Source organism: Seriola aureovittata, chromosome 23 (assembly GCF_021018895.1).
Source record: "Seriola aureovittata isolate HTS-2021-v1 ecotype China chromosome 23, ASM2101889v1, whole genome shotgun sequence".
NCBI classification, from domain to species: Eukaryota; Metazoa; Chordata; class Actinopteri; order Carangiformes; family Carangidae; genus Seriola; species Seriola aureovittata.
This window is the reverse complement of record NC_079386.1, coordinates 1,718,467-1,739,430: the sequence shown is the minus strand read 5'-3', so window position 1 is coordinate 1,739,430 and position 20,964 is coordinate 1,718,467. Positions and strand designations below refer to the sequence as shown.

Here is a 20,964-nt window from a genome sequence, read left to right as displayed (position 1 = left end):
GCCTCAGTTCTGGCGTGTGTGAGTGCACATGCAGAACATGGCTGGTCCTGGTCCAAAGAGAGAGAGTGCGTGCGTGCGTGCGTGCGTGCGTGCGTGCGTGCGTACGGCCTCCCTCTGTCCTTGTGTCACAGGATGGAAGAGAGCTGTGCTTGTGGAGCTTCAGGGCTGCAGCTCCGGCTCCACTCAGCTGTGTTGGTGCTTCAGGATTCACTCTAATTCTCACTCAGCTGTCTCAAGTGTTATTTTCTGCTCTGCAGTCCAACACAGCTCCGTGTTAACTGACCCAGAAGCTCAGAGGAAATCGTCTGCTCGTTCAGTAATAAGTAGGTAAGAGGTCCTCAGACTCCTCTCTGCACAAATCCTTTAAAGCCTCATGGTAACAGTCCAGATCCACAACCTTGAATTACTGAGCCAGTAATTTTAGTCTAAAGCTCCATTTACACATGGACTGAAAATATCTGGCACATTCACATACAACACTCTGAACCAGCCTCTGCTCAGTAACTTTAAAATAAAACATGTCTACACTTTGAGTTCACTTCTTTACGTGAACTCCTTCACTTGGATACACACATATAGATATAGCACTTAGTCCTTACACCAAGGTCTCTACTGCACCGAAGCTTTACTGATGTCCCTGTCAGATAAACAAATGTTACTGTAAAATGTTTTATTGTGGCTCTAGTGGACACAAATACAGCAAAAATGACACACAGGTTACAATATTATTATATCACAGTGAAACAACTTAAAATTCTGAATTGGAGGCTTTTATATTCCTCAGACGCAGAGTATCAGGTCTTAGCTTATTAAAATATATTTAAGGAAGGTATTTGTTTCTAATGTATCCTGTTTTACAAGAATATTTGATCATATTTTAGTAAGAAGCTGCTTCTGTTTTAATAAGCTTTTAATTACAATTGAGGATTTTCAAAGGCAGATATAATAATGATAGTTTGGAGCAAGAACAAGCTGATGGCTTATTAATCGGCTGATGAAATCACTCCCACCCCTAAATTCAGGAGGAAACAGTTGCCATCAGTAATGTAAGAAACAAACACTGTCAATAAATTCAATAGCTAATAGTTAAGGTATATATAGTTATAAATGAGACTGTCCTGCAAAAAATGAGCGTATGAGTCATATCAGAGGGTTGAAAAAGATGGCGTGTGCAGTTGTTCAGGTTGGAGGAGTTGTTGAAATGGATTAAAGATATTAAATTTTTTTTTTTAAATAGCCATCAGGTTTATATACATATAAGGTATATTACCTTTAATTTGAACTTTTATGTATTAAATATCTGTTAAAAGCTACATGAATGAAGTTGCACTTTAATTTGGGGGTAATATCCAGCAGAATCATCATCAAAGCAAGGTTTTGTGGGTAATTTGGTGCTATATTTGGGGGGGAAACACAAAAACACACTATATAATTCAGGAGACACAACTCAAGTAGCATCAAAGAAAAATAATCTTTTGTTTTAGTTTGTGTCGTCATGCATGGGCTGCTTTACTTCTGTAGCAGCTGAGAATGACACTTCTACACCATTTTTAACAAACCTGTTTTTTTGTCACTCAGGATTATTTGGAAGAGAACTCCAAACTGGCGAGTAAACTCACAATTGAATAATTTATTCTTCGTCTGTTGTGTTGCAACACAGACAAAGAGGTAACAGCTGCTGACTCCATGTTCCTGTAACATCTACGTGTGTTGTAGTGGTTGGTTGTGTAGGTAGATTCACCATGAAAGCAGGTGATGAGTGGCTGTGTTGAATGTTGTGAACTGTTTTAACCAATGATGTGACTTACAGAACAGGTGAAGTAAACACCAGGTTAATTGAATTATAAATTAAATAACACAAAATAATTAATTTCAAATTGCAGAGGTTCCTGTAACATCCCCAACATGAATCATTGCCTGTTGTCTTTTCTCTTTTATTTTGAAGTAGTCACATATCTTGTCGTTTCAGTTCCTGCCCTTGTGTGTCTCCCACTCCCTCGGTCGTCCACACCTGCCTCACATGTCTCACCTGACCCTGGTTATTCCCCTGGTTCCCATGTTCCCCTGCCAGACAGTGATTGTTCAATACTCTCCAGTGTTTTTTCCTTGTCTCAGTCTCTATGGTTTATGGGATTGTTGCCCACCTCCTGCCTGGATCTGTTGGTTTGATTCAGACTGATTTCCTGTGTATGACTGTCTGACTTTCCAGTAAAACTCTTTGCCTTTTTGAACTTTACCTCATGTCTCTGATCTGCCCAGAAATGTTACAGCCTCCCCACACAGACTCTGGTTTCACTGCTTTTATATTAGATAATACACAGCTTGTGTGCTGTTCACTTAGGCTAGCGTTAGTACAGCTGCTGGAAACACCTGCTCAGGTGGGACATGTGTTCTGGTGAAGCACAGATACTGTCGTACCAGCTTCATCAGGTACCAAATTTTATCCAGTCCAGTCTGGCATTAGCATGAGCCTCAGATAGCTAGCTAAACCGGACAGCTGCAGAACACAACTGTGTGGGACTACCACAACTTTATTCTGCAGAGTTCATCAACATTATCCACCATGAGCTGCCCATCACACCAGACCAAGTCAGACTGTTTTACATCAGAGTCAAAGGTGTGTTTTACTGCTGGTAAAGACTGTGATGTTTCTGCTTTGTGGCTACATCACTGTCACTCTGTAACTTTTCAAAGGTGAGTCTGGTTCTCACATTGTACTTTGCCGCGTTTCCATTAAGCTGCTTAATGCAATAATGCAAAAAATAAAGAGCAATGGAAAAAAAAGAAAATGCTTGGATGGGGTGGTTTTTCAGACTATTTTACTGTTTGACAAAGCAATATTTCACAAAAGTGAAATGGAAATATAAGTCACATGACATGACCAATTAGTCACATGACATTCAAAAACATTACAGACTATTATCTCCCAAAAATCCCTGATACGTGGCTGCTGTCAGATATAGGTTTGCCTTTCTGTCATTACATGCACCAGACGCCCTCGTCACCTTTGGTTAAATACTACAACAACTACTGTGGTGGATGGAACCATCCCAACTATTAGCAGATGCTGGAAATCCATCACCATGTTTAACTGGAATGATGTTGCTAAAGAAGGAAACCCAGCCAGTTATTCACATAACATCACTCAATGGAAACACATTAAATTGTGTTTCATCGACTGCAATGGAAACAGATGGGTCACTGTGGTAGTCGGGTAGTCGGTGTAACCAGCGTTCAGGCATACACTGATTGCATAACTTCCCCATTGGCACCACTGTCTTTTTTCTTTTTTTTCCCACTTCCTGTGTTTTGATCCATAAGCAGATAGAATATAGGAGATACATTGATGTTACTGTGTTATTGTGATGTCACCAGTGACTTCACAGAATGTATTCTTTGAACACAAATGAACAGTGATGATGTCATCAGTTTCCTTTGATTCTAGCAGAGCTTCATTTAGAACAAGACATTTCTCCTTTATCATCACATGTGTGAAGTCAAGAACGAGAAACATTAGCATTGTTAGCATCTAAAAAACTTGAACCATGAGAAAGGCTTCCTGCAACATGAACTTAAGGAGCATACGGTACCAGCACTGTACACTGGTCCCCATCTCCCAGGCGGACCAGACCCTGTTGGGGAACCTAAAACCCAGACCACCAGCCAAGCGTGGAAACTCCATGGCCAACAACAAGTCTCAAGAAGGTGAGACTGGTAAAATCACCACCAGTGACCTGACTCCCAATCTCAGAGAAGAGTTGGTGATTTCCAGACTGAGGGCCGGAAGGGAGAAGCCTGAGTTTGAGAGGGTGCTGACGGTGCAGCAGAAGGACGTGGAGGAGAAGCAACATCTGAGAGCGCTGCATCACGCTGAAACCATCCAACCACAGATGGAGGACCGTGAGCTCTCCGCCATCGCCACACGCAGAGGCAGCTTCAAGGAAGCCGCTCAGCTGGCCAAAGAAGAGCAGCAAAGACGTGCACGCCTCAGTGAGATCAGACAGGAGGCGCTGATGGAGCTCCAGGCAATGGGAATCCCTGACAAATACTGTAGGCCCGTGGAAAAGAAGGCAAGGGCCTGCACACCGAATCTACAGAGCCGGGACCAGCAGAACCTGCCACTCAGGTCTAAAGAGACCTGTGAGACTGACCTGAGGCCGACCTGCCTGCCCCCCATCTCCAGATCAACTAAAGCCACCTTCGGCAAGCTGCAGCGGGCGTCTGCAGCACCAACAAATACCCGCCTCCCGCCCATCAGAGCAACAGCCACACAGAGGTCCAGAAACCAGTGATCTGGACCACACCACCCACCCCATCCTCTAACACCCCCCCATCCCCTAACCTCCACCCCATCCCCTAACCCACCATCTCTAACCTCCACCCCATCCTCTAACACCCCCCCATCCCCTAACCTCCACCCCATCCCCTAACCCACCATCTCTAACCTCCACCCCATCCTCTAACCACCCCAATTCCCTTTTCTTTCTCTTTCTTTCTTTCCCTTTTATTCCTCTTCAGTTTGGAAGGTGTTTTGTTTTGTTTTGTTTTGCTTTGTTTGTTTTGCAAAGTTTCATGATGTGAATGAAACTTTAAAAACAAACCCACCTTTCATAACTAAATAAATCATTAAAAAAAAGAAAGAAAAGAAATGTCTGGACTTACATAATGTTCATATTTATATGGCTGTGTTTCTATGGAAACATGGAATCAAAACCCAGAGTTTTTGCAATGAAGATCATTTGAAATGAAACAGAAGAAAGACCTACATGTAAAGGATGAGCCACTGTAAAGTTGTGTCATGTAGGAAATATTTCAAAATAAAATTAACAGTGTACATTGTTTTGTTAAATTAACAATACAAAATCTCCAGGAGTGCGAAGAATGGACATTTTCAAAAGAGCTCAACATGACGACCAAAGGAAATCTCTGCACCTACTCTTCAACCAATCGACTGGTCATGGGAAAAAAAATCATTAACTCTAGATTAAAGCTCCATATTTACATCCTTCGTTTTATTTCAGGTGTTGATCCATAAGAAGATTTATTTGTGGTTTGAAGAACCAAAAACTATCTCAATGTAGTTTTGCATCTCCTCTCTCAGGCTTCTCTCTGGAGCTCTAGTAACAACAGTTCAGTGAACCAGTCAGAAGAGAGCCTCTCTTCTGATTGGCTGGCTGTTTTCTGATTGAGCCAATAAAAATACAGCAGATTTCAGGTAAACACTTGAGAGAAAGAAACTAGTTTTGATGAGCTGTTATTCTACATCAGAAACAGCATCAGCTGTAACTGCAACTGGCCCAATAGAAACAGTGGAAGGAGACGACCACACCACCACTACATGATCCAGAAGAACAGTCAAGTTTTCTGGTTCAGCTCTTGGTGACCCATGATTCAGATTCATCTCACTCCAGTTTCCCCTCTCTTTTAGCTCTGGTTTTGGTCTTCACCAGCTCCAGAGGGAAACATCTGGCTCCTCTATGTTCACCAGCTATGTCTGCTGGCTGATGAGAGTCCCGAGAATCAACCACAACAGTCCAAACCAAACCAAAACTTGAGGTGGTGCACACTTATAAATACCTAGACGTGCACCTGGACTGGTCCCTGAACACAGAAGCCATCTACCGGAAGGGGCAGAGCCGTCAGTGAATCTCTGAGTTTTAAAGTCAAACTGCTTTCTTCAGAGTTTCTACTGGTTTTAATCCCCTGGTGTGTTTGTTATGGAGAGGAGGAAACCTCTGTGGATAATTCAGCTGCTGGTAAAAACCTGCTGAACGTCTGCTTCATAAGTTATCAGAGAAACAATCAGAACAAAGGTTAGCATCAATCTCAGCTCCAGCTCTTCCCTGAGTCTCTGTCCTCCGTAAAGCTTCGCTCAAACACTGCCTTTAAATGTGAACCTGCTTTATTCAGAGTTTTTAACGGTTAGAATCACCGGGTCCGATGGATTTCCTGAACCACTGACACTGAAGGAATCCAAACCAGGAGGAGCTTGTAATGATGGTGAAGACAACAACTCCCATGATCCCATGCTTTTTCATGACATCACCAACACTGTCTTTTGTTATTGTTTCTATTGAGAGACCTCTAGAGGGAGAAGTTTCAACAGTGTATTTAAGATTTTCTAGTACACAGCAGAAAGACAAAACTCCTTTTGATTTTAGTAAATGTGACCTAGTCTGGATCCAGATGTCAACACCTGCCAACAGCCAGCGTGCAGCTTCAAGCTGGTGACCGTCAATACCAGGACATGTCAGTGTCTTTGCCAAATGAGCAACATAAAAGCAGCAGGAGGCCTGGAGGAAGTTTTGTCGGGGTCATGACTCACTGTGAGTTTCTGCTTCAGTGAAACAGTTTGCCTAGAAAAGATATTTCATCATCACTTTGCTGTTGCAAAACACTTGGAACTGGTTCATCTCAGTGGTGGAGAAAACGCTCCTTCAACATGGTTCTGCATGAAATACTGTACACTCACAGTGAAACACAGCAGAAATATCACATTATCAGTCACATGTCTGCTCTGAACACAAACAGCCAATCAGAGAAAAGGATTTATCATACTCCAGCCCCACTGTTGAGTCTTTAAAAAAAGAAATCGACAGTTTAGAAAATTTTACACAGGGACGTTTTTTTAAATTAACTACATTTAATATATTCATGATGTAAAAAAAAAAAAAAAAAAAAACATATAATGAGGAGAATTTAGCACTACATTGACCAATAAGGAGCAACCATTCTGAAACATCTCTCATAGCTCAGCAGATAACTGTATATTTCTGGGAAATCTTTCTAATGTGGATAAAGGTTCTAAACTTGGCACAAATCCTCCTTGGGTATTATCGTTTTGATAAAACACGTTAGCCACTTGAAAATTCAAGATGGCTGCCATTTCTGGCAAGGAAATGTTTTGGTTTTTTTTGGCAATAAGTTGATCCACTACACTGTAAAAAATTAAATGAAATACTACTCACAAAAAAGTTAAACAACTTAGCCTAGTGAGCTAATGTTACAAGTAGACTGTCGACTCTTACAAAACATTTGACATCATTCATAATAAATGGTTTGCAAATACATTGTGTTTTATACAGAATTTTTCACATGACAAATAAGAAATAGAGCAAATAAAGCTCTGAGGAAATGAGTTTTGAATTTGACATCCTCATATTCTAAAATACAGGATTACGATCCAAAATCACTGAAATCTGTGCCATGGGTAAAATTCTGTGGTAAAATATTATTTTCAGAAATGGCGGCCGTCTTGAAATTTCATGTGGCTAATGGCATTTTTCAAATTAACGGCCCCAGAGGGATAACACAAGTTTGTTTGTGCTTGTATTCACATCTAAAAAGTTATTGCAGTTATCTGCTGCAATATCAGACGTCTGGAGCGCTTTAAATCTTAGAGCAAGTCATAAGAAACTTCATGAATATCTTTAATTTGGAATAAAAGTGAAGGATTTTTACTTATTTTACTTATTTACTCCACTTACTTTTTACTTATCTTTCACTTGGTTTAAAGTTTTCACATAAAGCAGTACTAGTTACTTGGTTAATGTAAATCTGTGCAAACTGTACATGCATCAGTTCAGTCATTAGTTGTTTTCTGTTTGCATTTTACTATTTACTATTATAGAGATTTATAGAGAGTAGAGATTTTCTCCCCTTTTAGCAGCATTGTTGCTACAGATGGAGACAAACCAACATTAACAGTCTCAGTAAGATGTAGTTCTGCTCAGAATTGAAATTTCCAGTGACCAACACCTGCACAAATCTTTTTCTCTTTACACTGACGTGTTTGGTGTCTACAGCGCTGCAGCCTCTGACCAGTGTCCAGCACAGAAAAAAGGAAGTGTTTGATGAAGTGACATGCGTTGGGAGTTTCCAGTGAGACCACATATGCACACACACACACACACACACACACACACACACACACACACACACACACACACACACACACACACACACACACACACAAAAGAAGCAGCTGGTTTTTGAGTCTATTCACATTTGGTTCCGTGTTTGTTCATGTGACCTGTGGACTGCAACACGTGCCAACACTCACGGTTTAATGCAGCACTACATACAACACACACTCAACTCTCTGATGATACTGAGACCTGATCCAGAGCCAGTGTTTAGACTTTGATGTAATTCTATTGTTTAAAAGGTCGTTATAATGTATCAGCCTCATACTGACAGACACACTTTAACACTTGTAACATACACACACTGTAATAAGTGTGATTACTGGTGCTGTGTTCAGACTTTATGATCAACACTGAGCTGTGCATTAAGCTTGGACTGTTATTCTATAATATTAAATGTGGTGATCTTTCCTGCTTGAAATAATATTTTTCATAATATTGGAAAAAAATAAGTTTTTGTTTTTTTTGTTTTTTGTCTTTGCAGTTGTAAACAATTTGCTCTGCTGCTGAGTCCAACCCTCATTACAGGCTAAACATTATTGTCATTAATTAACTAAATTCATTTATGGGTCCACAGCCTTCAATTCATCAGGTTTTAACAATTCTAGGTCAATTTTGGTAATATTGAATATTTTTTAATTTTTGTCTGACTATACATACAGTACAGACACATACATAGTACATATGTACTTTGGAAATATGTATCATATATGTATGTACTGTGGGACTTGTTAACTTTAACAGAAAGTGGCAGGAGTTTCATTGTCCACCCTGACCCCTCCTCCCCCTCACTGATTACTAATTGATGATAAACAATTAAAACAGCACAGTGGTCCCTTTGTGAGGCTGTTGAGGAGACGTGGATGAAAAAGGCTGAGAAAAGCAGAAACACATGGTGGGAGCTGGTTCCCGCTGTGGGCCTCCTGCCTCCCTCCTCATCAGTCTGAGCATCAAAGACCTTCAGAACCTCATTAACAAATCAAGATGTTTTACTCTGAAACCCACATGAAACCCAACAGTCAGACAGTGATGGATGATCTGTTGACAGTAAAGATTCAACGGTCACATGTCCTTCCTTCAGGAACCATGTTCTCTCTTTGCATTTGGCTCATGTGCAGTTGGAGCCATTGAGAATTTAAACTGGCGTTGGGGAGTTGCATACATGATGATGTACATGATTACGTTGTTTTTAATACGTGACCAATGAAATGCATTGTGATTTGCTGAAATTCATGTCAGGAATGGGAAATCCATTATGGGAAATGTATTTCATTTGTTTTTTCAGCACAAAAAAGTTTGTAACGTGGCGGTTTGGACAATGGCTGACGCGAGGGGAGTGACACTGAAGCAGCTGGATGAAACTAACAAACACAATGACTTTGAAGATTCAGACACTGACTTCCAGCTAGTCGAGGCTTAGGGTGAGAGGAGGAGGAGGAGGAGGAGGAGGAGGAGGATCGGTGAGTCAGTATCATCACTACCAAGAGGTAAAGATTCACCTGTTGCAGCCGTCATGCCTCTGAAGCAGATGGAGACATGAAATAGAAACCATTTGTCAAACTCAACGGTTAGAATCAGTGGGTCTGTTTGATTTCCTGAACCACTGACACTGAAGGGATCCAAACCAGGAGGAGCTTATGGTAATTTGGTAACACACGCTATTTCATGACACCACCCAACGCCATCTTTTATCATTGTTTTGATTGAGAGGAACCTAGAGGCAGAAGTTACAGACTAAAATAAAAATAAAATTAATTAGTAACTTCTCAGTGGGAACCACACACATTTAACAAGTTTATTTCCAGTGTGTTTGATATCTGTATGAATGTTGATGGTTTCAAATGAGCCTCATCAGCTGTGTAGAAGCAGGTTTAACTTTTGAATAAGGGGCTAGATTCAAGAACTGAGTGAAAATATATCAAGCCTCAAATTCAACACCCTGGTTCTTGCCAACAATGCACTAAATTTTAATATTATTGTCAATTAAGTGTAATAAATGAGTAACAAATAAATAAATAGCTGCTATTTGTAGTCAGACTATCAGATAATGGGCCCTGCACACAGACATGTGAAAGCCTCACCCAACCTGACCCCCCCCCCCCCACACACACACACACACACAACCACAGACATTAGTGGTCATTTTGTTTATATAACGAAAATTACTGTTCCTTTCATTTTCAATTTTAAACATCACTGCCATTTGTTACAAATCCACTTCCCTAAGAGGAGTCAGTCAGGTCAGAATAACTTTCTATATAAAACTTAGACAAGAGACCTGAGAGCGGAGCGGGCTCGGTGTCAGCGTCTCGTCTTGCTGGATGTGAAAAGTTGTAAATATGTTGCAGGTCAGTGGCAGAGAAACCGGTATCTGTGATGTCATTTCCACTTGTATGACACTGGTTCAAAAATGGCTTAAGAAACATTTTCTCGGTCGTAGAAAAATCAGACTCGGTCAGACTCGGTCGTAGAAAAATCAGGGTGTGACATCACACTGTCTACATCTGGTCAGCTCTCCACAGGAAGGTAGACCAGAAACAGGAAGTCGGAGTGTTCCTCCTGTTTATTGCTGAATTTGCCCACAGGGACAAAGCCTATTAACCATCCCCACACAGCCTGGGTCCTTCTGCAGCTCCTGCTCTCACATATATAAATTCCTCACTTACAATAAAAGTGGACCTTCAAGAAAACTAGTGGGGTTCAAAGCCCTGTGATATTTTAGTCAACACACAGCACGCGCTCAGAACTACAGAATCTATCTTGGGAAAAGAGTCCTTGTTGTATTTATGGTGAGGCCGAGCAGCAGTTTGGTGGCACCACACCCACTGCTGCTGTAAAAGAGCTTCTTCACAAGATCTGTTTTTGGCAGAGGGACCCTGTACTTGGCCTGAGCTGCCTTTATACATGGACTGGATGAATGCAGTGTTTTATTGTCTGGTTTTACTAGAGGTAGAGGTGGTAATGTGAAGGGCCAACACTCCAGTGTCCAAATTAAAATGGTTGTGTAAGTGTTACCATCCAGTCTCATCTCTTCAGTCTTTGCTGTTTGTGTTAAAGTGCAAGTTAGGACAGTCACAGTGAGACACAGATAATATATAGGTCATTATAAATATAACTCAGACTGGGCGTACTATTCTTCTTTCAGTCTGACTTTCACACTATGTGGTCATGTGTTGCAATAAGTCTGTAAGTCTATTAACACCTTAGCTTACTCAACTACATTGCTATATCACTGCAGCTGATTTTAAAGCTCCATATTTTAACTCTTCTCCTGTGTTGATCCATAAGAAGATATATTTGTGGTTTTAGGAACCAAAAACCATCTCAGTGTAATTTTACATCTCCTCTCTCAAGCTTCTCTCTGAAGCTCTAGTAACAACAGGTCGGTGAGCCAATCAGAAGAGAGGAGGCTCTGAGCCTAGAAACCAAATCCTGCAAGGTTTGGATGGTGGGTCCAGGTGGGCGGGGCATGGGCATGGCTGAAAGCAGTGACTGCTTTGTTGTGACTTTTTCTGTTGTGACAAAATGATTTGTTCGTATGTGGTTTTAAGGCTCAGTTTCTGAATACAGGCTGTGTGCATTTCTCTGTGGACTGAGCGCTTTGATACTTTTACTGTATTAATATAGAACATAGACCTGCTTTATAATCAAACACATGGATATATACTTTTATACTATATGGACCTTTAAAGTGGCAAAAGACAACGTTTCAACTTTCCCCCCTTGTGATTCAAAGTGGTATTAATGCTGTCGCAAAGACCGGGACGAATATAACAGAATATAAAAAGTTTCACCACTGATTTTAGAAAGGCCAATGCTCAAATACGTTTTGTTTGTTTAGATCATCAAATGGACAATGAATCATAGATGTTGGTTTCTGGCTGCCAATGAAAGCATTAGCAGTGTGGCTACCGCTATCAGCCGGGCTGCTGTCCAAAGCAAGAAACAGCCATAAGATATAAGGTAATTTGACCTAGAAACCCTGATCTCAGTGCTGTGACAGAGGCAGAGTTAAACACCCACCCACCAACTGAACGTCGGTTTGGAGCTTTCTCCATGGTCAGACTGGACATCGGGACCAGCAGGACAAATCCTGGTGGGCCATTGCGTCGGTTGGCCAGTGGGCCGTAGAAAAACCCATCGTTTTACTGGCCCTCGCAGTCTGTCTACAGGCCCGCTCTCTGGTCGTAGCAGGAGTGACCAGGAGTGAATTTCTGTCCCAGTCCAACCATGACTGTCCAATTCTGTCCAACGTTCACTCTTGCTTTACCTCAGATTCCATCGCTCTCCATCTTAACCCACTTTGATTCCTCCAACAATGGGGCTCTTTTTCTCTTGCCTTGCAAAGTTTCCACAGTTAATCTGGTTGTTCCATCGTCTGCCATTTCCACTACCTGGGCAAAACTACTGATAGATACCGAAGCACCATCCCCTTTCCATTTTGGTTGCACAGGGACCTTTGTGGTTCCTTTGTGCTGTAGATCAAGCCTTAATTTTTCTGTGAAATCGTGTGAAGGCGTGGCTGATAGTGTCATAATTGAGGCTTATGGTGTCATTATTTTCCAGCTATGACATTGTGAAATCAACATTTACTTCAAAATTCACTCAAAAGAAAAAACATGTCTATTGCCACTTTAAATCAAATTTGATGAGACCAGTAGAAACTGTCATCAGACCTATAAAACACTAAACCACCATTTAAACCAGGTGACCTACTGGCCTGAAATCACTCAAGGTAAACCAAAACAGCAGGAAGCGATTTATGAAGGGAAAAGGCCAGAGTCAATCCCAGCTGACATTGAGCGAGGCTGGGGTACAACCTGGACAGGTCTCCGGTCTATCCCAGGGCTGACATGTAGAGACAAACAACCATTCACACCCACGGACAATTTAAAGTCACCAATTAACCTGTATGTCTTTGGATTGTGGGAGGAAGCCGGAGCCCCCGGAGAACACAAAAACACACAGAAAGGCCCCAGCCAGCCGGCAGGTTCGAACCCAGAACCTTTTTGCTGTGAGGTAACAGTGCTAACCACTGGACCACCTTGCCATACTTCAGGGCAACTCTTGATATTCCAATTCCATCTCCAGGACACCCACAAGTTTGCAGTGTTCACAGTAAAGCCACTGGTTCACCGAGTTCACTGCAACGAGCTCTGACTACAGGCCAGTGTTTATATTATTTATGACCATAAATCATAGTTAAACTTGAACATAACCATGTCAACCAAAGGAAACAGCTGGACTCTTACACCATACCAAAGCAAAGCTGAAACAGTCAGTCGACAGCTCTGGATCACAGTGACTGGATCGTTGACAGCAGATCCAGGGTCAGTTTTCTATAATTATCATTATCAGTTACTGAATGATGGATAATCAGACTAATTCTGAATCAGCTCTACACTGTTTCACTATTATGAAAAAAAAAACTTCTAACATTTTTTGTGGTAAGTCCTAAATTAGTGTACAAATATGGTAGAAATAAAGTATTGAATGGACAGATATCACCACTATGAGGCCATCAATCAATCAATCAATCAATCAATCAATCAATCAATGACAGACTGTTAACATATTTTCATTAGAGGATAATAGTACAGTATATTTATAATTTGTGACACAAGCACCTATTAACAGACACCATAGCAGTTCCTATTACAAAACAGTGGAGCATCTACACACACACGCACACACACACACTTCTGCACGCATGACTGCTTTCCCACTCTCGTCTGAGCATCTGGTTTTCTTGTTTTAATTTTTCAGTAACAAGCCAGTACTGTGGTTGACTCATGGCTGTTTGGCAGCAGCTCAGGGAAAGCGGGAAGTGAATCCAAGTTCTATTTCACAGGAACTGCAATAGGTATTAAGGTTAATATTTAAATTTCATTAGATCATAGAGCTACTGTGTTCACATGGTATTTCACAATTGCATAATTGCACATTATGTCACACCTTTTGGCCTGTGAGTGATCTTTCTGTGTGCGAGTTTCCACTGAAGGCGTGCAGCATCTGACATTCCTGCCCAAAAAGTGCCAGCATGCAGAAGAACTGACAGGAAATGATGCATGCATATCAAACACAGCAGACAAGAGACTCTTATTTCATCTTCCTCACACACTTAATGTTTATTGTTAAAGACTGTTAGATCGGGAGAGACTGGATTACCAACCGGAGTCCAGGACCCTGAGGGGAAGTGATCCAGGTTCATTGTGCATTCAGTTTCGCCAATTAGTTTGTGGTTACACCCACAAACTAACAGCCACATATTTTAGCATCTTTAAAAGTGTGTTTGTTAACACTGTATGCACCCAAGACCAAGCAACGCCTGCATTAGTACCTAATCTACAGGCCTCTTCTTACAGAGGTGCCCTGAGCTGAAGTGTGACTTCAAGCTTCAACATTTTTCTTCTATATGATTTAAATGAACTAAAATTCTAAATTTGTTTAAAAAGGAGCTATATGCAACTTTTAGCTATTTCTACATTATCTAGCAGCTAGTCCAGAAGAAATGAGAGTTCAACATCAAACATCATTCCTCTACTCACCAACAGCTGTCTCCAGAGGTGGAGAGAACAGCCATTGTTAGCTCTTGTTTTGCATCTATTTCTATCAGTTTTCTTCTGCTGAAGTTAGCATGCTAACAAGCTAGCTTCAGTGACTTTGACTTTGATTCTGATTCTTCTCAATGCTTCTTTCAATACCAACTTTATCAAATCCATTTTAACAAAAAGAAAATTACAACATATTACAGTACAAATGTTAGTTTTATTCAGTTTTACGTGTTTGTGTAAATAAACTGCCAATCACCAGCATTATTAGATCTTGGTCCAAGCATGCTGCATGCTGATTGGCTCACTGATGCTGATGAGATTTACTCATTTACTCATTTAGTCATTGATCCTCTATAGTGTAAAAACCAATTCAGTCAGTCCATAAAAATACTGAAGTTCGAAACCCAGACTGAATACAACTTTGTGATACTGAGTCACAGTAGCATCCAGTCTGCCCTCAGGTCACTACGAGAGGATGAAGACATAGCACTAACCAACATATCCTAACCTCGTCTTATAAACACCAACAATGGCTGAAGCTCTTGGCAAGCGAGCAACATTCAGGGCAGAGAAAACTTGCATATAGCACCTTTAATGTAATCAAAAACAACATTAGTTCTATGTCTAATGCCGATTGTCATATCGTTTTATTATTTTATAAATGGTGCATAAGTATCAGTAGGGTCCCAGAGGTCATTTTTGCCCCCTAACGGGTTAATCCAGCCCCGACAGCAGTAAACTCAACCAGTTTATTCAACATATTTTACGGGGGCTCATCAAACACCAATAATCCTGTCACAAATTATTAATTTATGGTCCAGGTTATGAAGGAAAATGAATCAGATCAATTCAACAAAAAAACATATTTAGTTGGTGAATCATAAGTGAGTGTGGGGCCTCGGAGAGTTTGATGGTATTCATATGAAAAACCACAAGCATCCAATGATCTGAAAGAATTTGGTGGAATACAAATCCTCTATTTGATTTTCAGGTTTGTGAAAAGGCTCGGGGTCATTCCAGGTCTTGTGGGAGGTTGGCTGGCTGACAGCTGCACAGCCACGCTCTCTTGGACTGATGCAAGTCTTTTGTTGAGTCTCGTTTCACATCCACACTGTCTTACTTGTCAAACTGGTTGATGTACGGGTTTACAAAAACTTCCCTTTTGATCCGGCTTGAGTGCAGCCAGGAGTGGAAGCAGCACATATAATTAGCCTGGCACGAGTTCCCATTTCAGTTTTTTATTTACAGTTGGTAATCTGGGTTACTGCCTCCACTCCACGTGTTTTATAAAAGTACCAAAGAACCAAAATAACAGATAATTTCTATATTTGTTTGTAACGTGTGTTTAAATATCAGTGTCAGCCTTCAAACAGCAAACGTATCTGACAATTACACGCTGCGTACTCTGTGTTCACCCACTCATTCTCTGAAGCTCTCACCCTAGGGTGCTGCATAATGACCTCAACCACCTACGGATGCCGTTTCTCCCAAAGCAAACCGCTCACAGCTCTTAGCGCTCCTCTTTGATTTTGACGCCTCGCCACTGCTCGACATCCTGTACGCCCCTGCACCGGAGTCTGAGGTCCCATGTGAGAAGTGAAACGAGAGAGAGCAGCATCATCTCTGAGAAACACTTTCTCTTCCTCTGCTCCGTGAGAAGGAGCAGTTAACATTTAATATCAAATGAGGACGGTGGATGAAAAGACTCCAGTGTAATGTGAGAACCTGGCCCACAGCTCAGCTCAGCTCTACATCAACCTGGTTCCAGCTGTTGCAGAAAAGCTGTTAAACCCACTGTACAAGACACGGGTCAGTGGCAAACAGCAGACACACACAGGTCCAGAGCTGCCCTTTCACACAACTGGAGATTGTGTGCGTGAGATGCCTTCTCACCCACTGGAAATACTAAATTAGTTTAGGCGAGGGGTGACGCCAGAAACATCATCAACACGCTCCCACTGACTCCCTGTGAATCCTGCGGACAATGATCTATTCACGTCTGACATTAAACAGACTTTATACCAGGGAGCTGGCAGAGTAAAGTCCCTTTAATGTCCGCTTCAACTGATTCCGACATTTGCATTCTCACAAACAGCTGTTCAGATAAATGTCTGGAAAGATTCAGGGGGGCAGTACATGTGTGACACTAAACTTTTTAGGGCACGAAGGCCATTGAATGATTTGATGTCTACAATTAAATAACTCGACTTTCAGATAAGAAAAAAAAAAAAAAAGAAAATAACAACAACGACATGAAAATCATAAATTATTCACTTAAAAAAGACATGCTTTAAGATGCAGTCCATTAATCATGTACAGTATCAATTTACCAGAAACTATGAATATGTAAATATATTTCATGTCAGTTAGTTAGCAGTACAACCAATCCAAGCTGTGGGGACCGCTGCAGTGACGCTTTTAAAGCAACTTCGACATTTTGACAGTAGCATGGGCACAAAGGCCGTGGTGGACGTAGAGCGTACAATTTTTTCAGGGCATTGTGGCCAAAAGGGAGGGGCCACGACGGCTATGAAATTCATGTGGAAAAAAACACCAACAACAGAGGCTGCTGCACACACAGTGTGCTAAAACACATGCACAAGTGCACGAGTGCATGCACTCACACACACCTCCATATAGTCAGTGTGCAAGCAGTAGTTGAACCATTGGTTCTCGTGATGTCTCTATTCAGTAATATTGAGCACTAGTTTACCCAGGATCCATTGCTGTGTGTCTGAATCTGAGAGTATCTCTGTCTCTGCTGCAGCAACCTGAATTTTTGTTTTGTTTTTTATTTATTTCTCTCTTTTAGAAGTTTGGCTCTCAAGTTATAGAAGTTGCAGCTTCCAATCAAAAGCTGGTTTTAGAGATTTATTTCACTTGATACGGTGAAATAAAACTGTGTTTAATCAAACAATCAGATAAAATCAGGCAGAGGGTGACAGGGGTCTCAACGAAGAAGTTTGGCCCCGGGGCCTCTAAAAATCATAATCCGGCCCTGCTGAACCGCGACTGGTCCTTTAAGTAACAGACTTTGATTTCCGTGGTATGTAAACCCTGAAGAGTCGACTCTCATTTCTCGCCAAAAGCATTTTTTGGCTGCAGTAAACAAGTTTCTAACCAACAGCAGCCGAGCGTCTTAAATTTAGATTCTTCAGCAGACAGAGATTTAAAATCAGCCCGTCTGTTGTGCCTGTTAAATGCACAATTGCCTCAGAGGATAAAAGAGTCTAAAAATAACTATCAAAAAGCCAGGGGAGAAGGGGACGGTCGTATCTGGCTCGAGCAGACGTAAACATTATGCAAGTACTTGCTTTGCATACAGATAACAACACAGTGAGCCAGTCCCGACTGCTTATGGAACATACAGTAAATCTCTGCAGCTCCACGAGGTTTACAGTTACTGATTTAATAACCAGAGCTCATTTATCTTTGGGGACTGAGCTGCACAATGAGTTGTTTTTGTTCCCTCAGATTTATGTCTGGTGGCAGTGGAGAGGTATTTCTAATTTTTTGACAGTTTTATTCCAAGTTCTCAAATATTGAATGAAAATGCTGCACAAGAATTTGACTAAATAAAACTCCAAATAAGTAGAACGCTCTAAAATTGAAATCTTATATTTCAATAAGGAACCATCTGGAGAGAACAAAACTGCAAATCTGACCACAGGTTTGAGCTGGAGCTTTTACTGCCTGAGAGTTTTTAATAGTGAATATTCAGCCCTGAGAGACGGGCTGACAGAAAGTGACTGTAGAAAAACAGCATCTCAGGCTCCTCAGAAAAGAAGCAGTATTACAACATTCTGGGAAAAACACTGAAATAGCTGCCATCTGCTGATGCAACTTCCTGCTGATCTCTGCACAAGCTGCACTGTGTCCCAAATCCACACTGTGCTAATTTTACACCGTAACCAGAAAACGTTAAAGGATAAGTCCAGTTACAGATACAAGCAAAATTACACATGTAGATATTATTTACAGGCAAGAGATGAACAAACTGAACACAGGTCATGTTGTTAGAGGTTGTTGCGCAAAGAATGCTGGAATAAATACTGAATTAATAATAAGTTATTTGCAGAAGTAACGCTGTATATCATGTACAGTAAGTTGATTTCCTGTTGCAGTGTTATTTTAGACAATTGATGGACATTGTTGTCCCACAATGCAATGCACAAAGGAAATAAAGAAGCTCCTCACAGCTGCAAAACATTCTGACAAATTGCAGATGGTGGTGAATGAAGAAAAGCCACAGTGGAAGATGCAGCATAACTGACATTTAGTACATATGGTGTACTGCATAATTTCATGCAATATGATATTTACATTTACTCATCTGTCAGACACATTTATCAAAGAGACTTACAGTGAGGGACATCAGTCAACCTTTAGTGCAGTAGGAGACCTGGGTGTAAGTAGTGCACCGAGGTGCTACACTTATTGATTAAGAGAAGGAGATCAGGTAGAGAAGAGCAGGTAAAGTTCATAGTACGAGTTAGTTAGACATGTTAGGGTTTTAGGAGATGAGGTGCAGTCTTCAACAGATTCTTGAAGATAGAGAGAGACACCCCTGCTCTGCCTGTGAGCTCCATTTCTGTTTTGCACTGCACAACAAGTGTCCATCAACGTCACATTTTTTAAAGCAATAGATTTCCTTCTGCTGGCATCTTAAAAAAACGCGTCATGTTTTCAGATGATGTGGGTGTGAATGCACTACTCTCATGTCATGTACAGTATAAATATTAGCATGAAGCTGGGACACAGCTTCAATGTCTGGTATCTATGGTTCTTTTCTGGGAAAACTCTCTGGTTCACAGGAAGTGATGCGTTTGAGTTTCCTGTTTGTTTGCAATAATTACAGGGAACCAGGCTGTTAAACAAAGGAGTTGTTTATTTGTGTATGCTTGTATGTATATGAAGGAAAGAGTGTTAGTTCACTATTATCATATATAGACTTTTGGGCAAACATATTGAGATGTAGGATGATGTTCTGTTATTGTTCACCATAATTCTGCTGTCGTCCAGATCATTGATTCAAACTGTAGTTTTAAAAAGGTTTATTAGTTTATATTTATAAATGGAACACAGTCTACTAGAATACACAACAATTTAACTATTTTATATATAATTTTCCATACATTTACCACATTGTGATACTTCATATATTGCTATTGAAATAACATTCTCATTAGTATTATCATATTGAGCCACATCACCCAGAACCTAACTGCTTCAGTTACAGAGCATGTCCTTGCCTCGAGATATGTGCAACTGCCTGACCTGCATTTTGTACAAAGACTCACAACTAAACTGTGCATCATATTTCGGCCGATATGGGTGGAGAGATTGGTGTTTGTGTATCACGTACCATCATGATATGAGCATGATATGTTGCAATACAGTCATCTGACAGTGAGACACACGCAGGAGCAGTGAAACAAGGCTGCAGTTTAAGAGATAAGACATTTTCACAGTAATTAAAAATGAGGAGAGGATGATTACTATTAAAGACATAGACCTTCACTTAGACAAGCAGCAGCCTCTACACTGTGCTCTGCACCGAGCCACAGAAACCTCTGCCCACAGATGCTGGCGAGTGTCCCCATGTGATATTTACTGTTCCCGAGCGCCTCGCCGCCCCACCATTTTACAAGACAAGTAAACACAACATCAGCACATAAGGAGGGACAGCGGGTCTTACAGATGTGCAACAAAAGCAGCATTGTGCTACAGTGTAATAACTGCTGTTAGACAGTCAGCATTGTGGAGGCAGAGCAGGTGGAGCTCTGTACAAAGTCGGTTTGAAAACTCAGTTTTCTGTTAAATATAAGAGTCAACTGCCTGTCTATTAAAAGATAAAATTACAACATATATAAGAAGTATTTTATTTCCTATGTTATACAGGCACTGAACACAACATAACTGCACCAGGGAACACTTGTTACTTGTTATTTCATAAGATTGGCTCTCTGGTATTTATTTAACCTATCTACTGCTACCTGCTCATTTGCATGATTGTATGTTGTACCTTTTGTTTTTTAATTTAGATTAGAGTTCATTTAGATTAGATTAGTAACCAGAGCTGTACTAATTTCTATGCAACTGTATCTATTGTTAATTATTTTGTTTGACTATTTGTCTTCTTGTTGTGCTGTTGTTGTCTCTCTTTAGTCTGTACCTGCTAATAGTAGGATATTATCAATTGTGTTATCTGTGTTGCATTGTTTTTGCTATTGACTCTTTTAATTACATTATACATGTAAAAGCTCAAGTGGGGACAGGAGTGGAGAAGTAGCAACAGCTATAAACTCTATGCATCACATCAGTTTCATGCCCTGTTTTGAAACTACTGTATGTTAAATTGCGTAGTCCCTATAAAATAAATAAACTTTAAAAATGGTGTTATTGTCATGTGGATTTTATGTATTTTTATTGTACTTTCTTTGAGGGAGGCCGAAGACAAATTTCCACGGAGGTGGACAATAATG

General features: G+C 40.8%; 1 protein-coding gene across 2 annotated transcripts in view; it reads right to left on the bottom strand.

The window, feature by feature from the left end:
• eml3 (EMAP like 3) overlaps positions 1–20,964 on the bottom strand; it is a 55,569-nt gene that overhangs the window by 33,499 nt on the left and 1,106 nt on the right. The window lies entirely within an intron of this gene.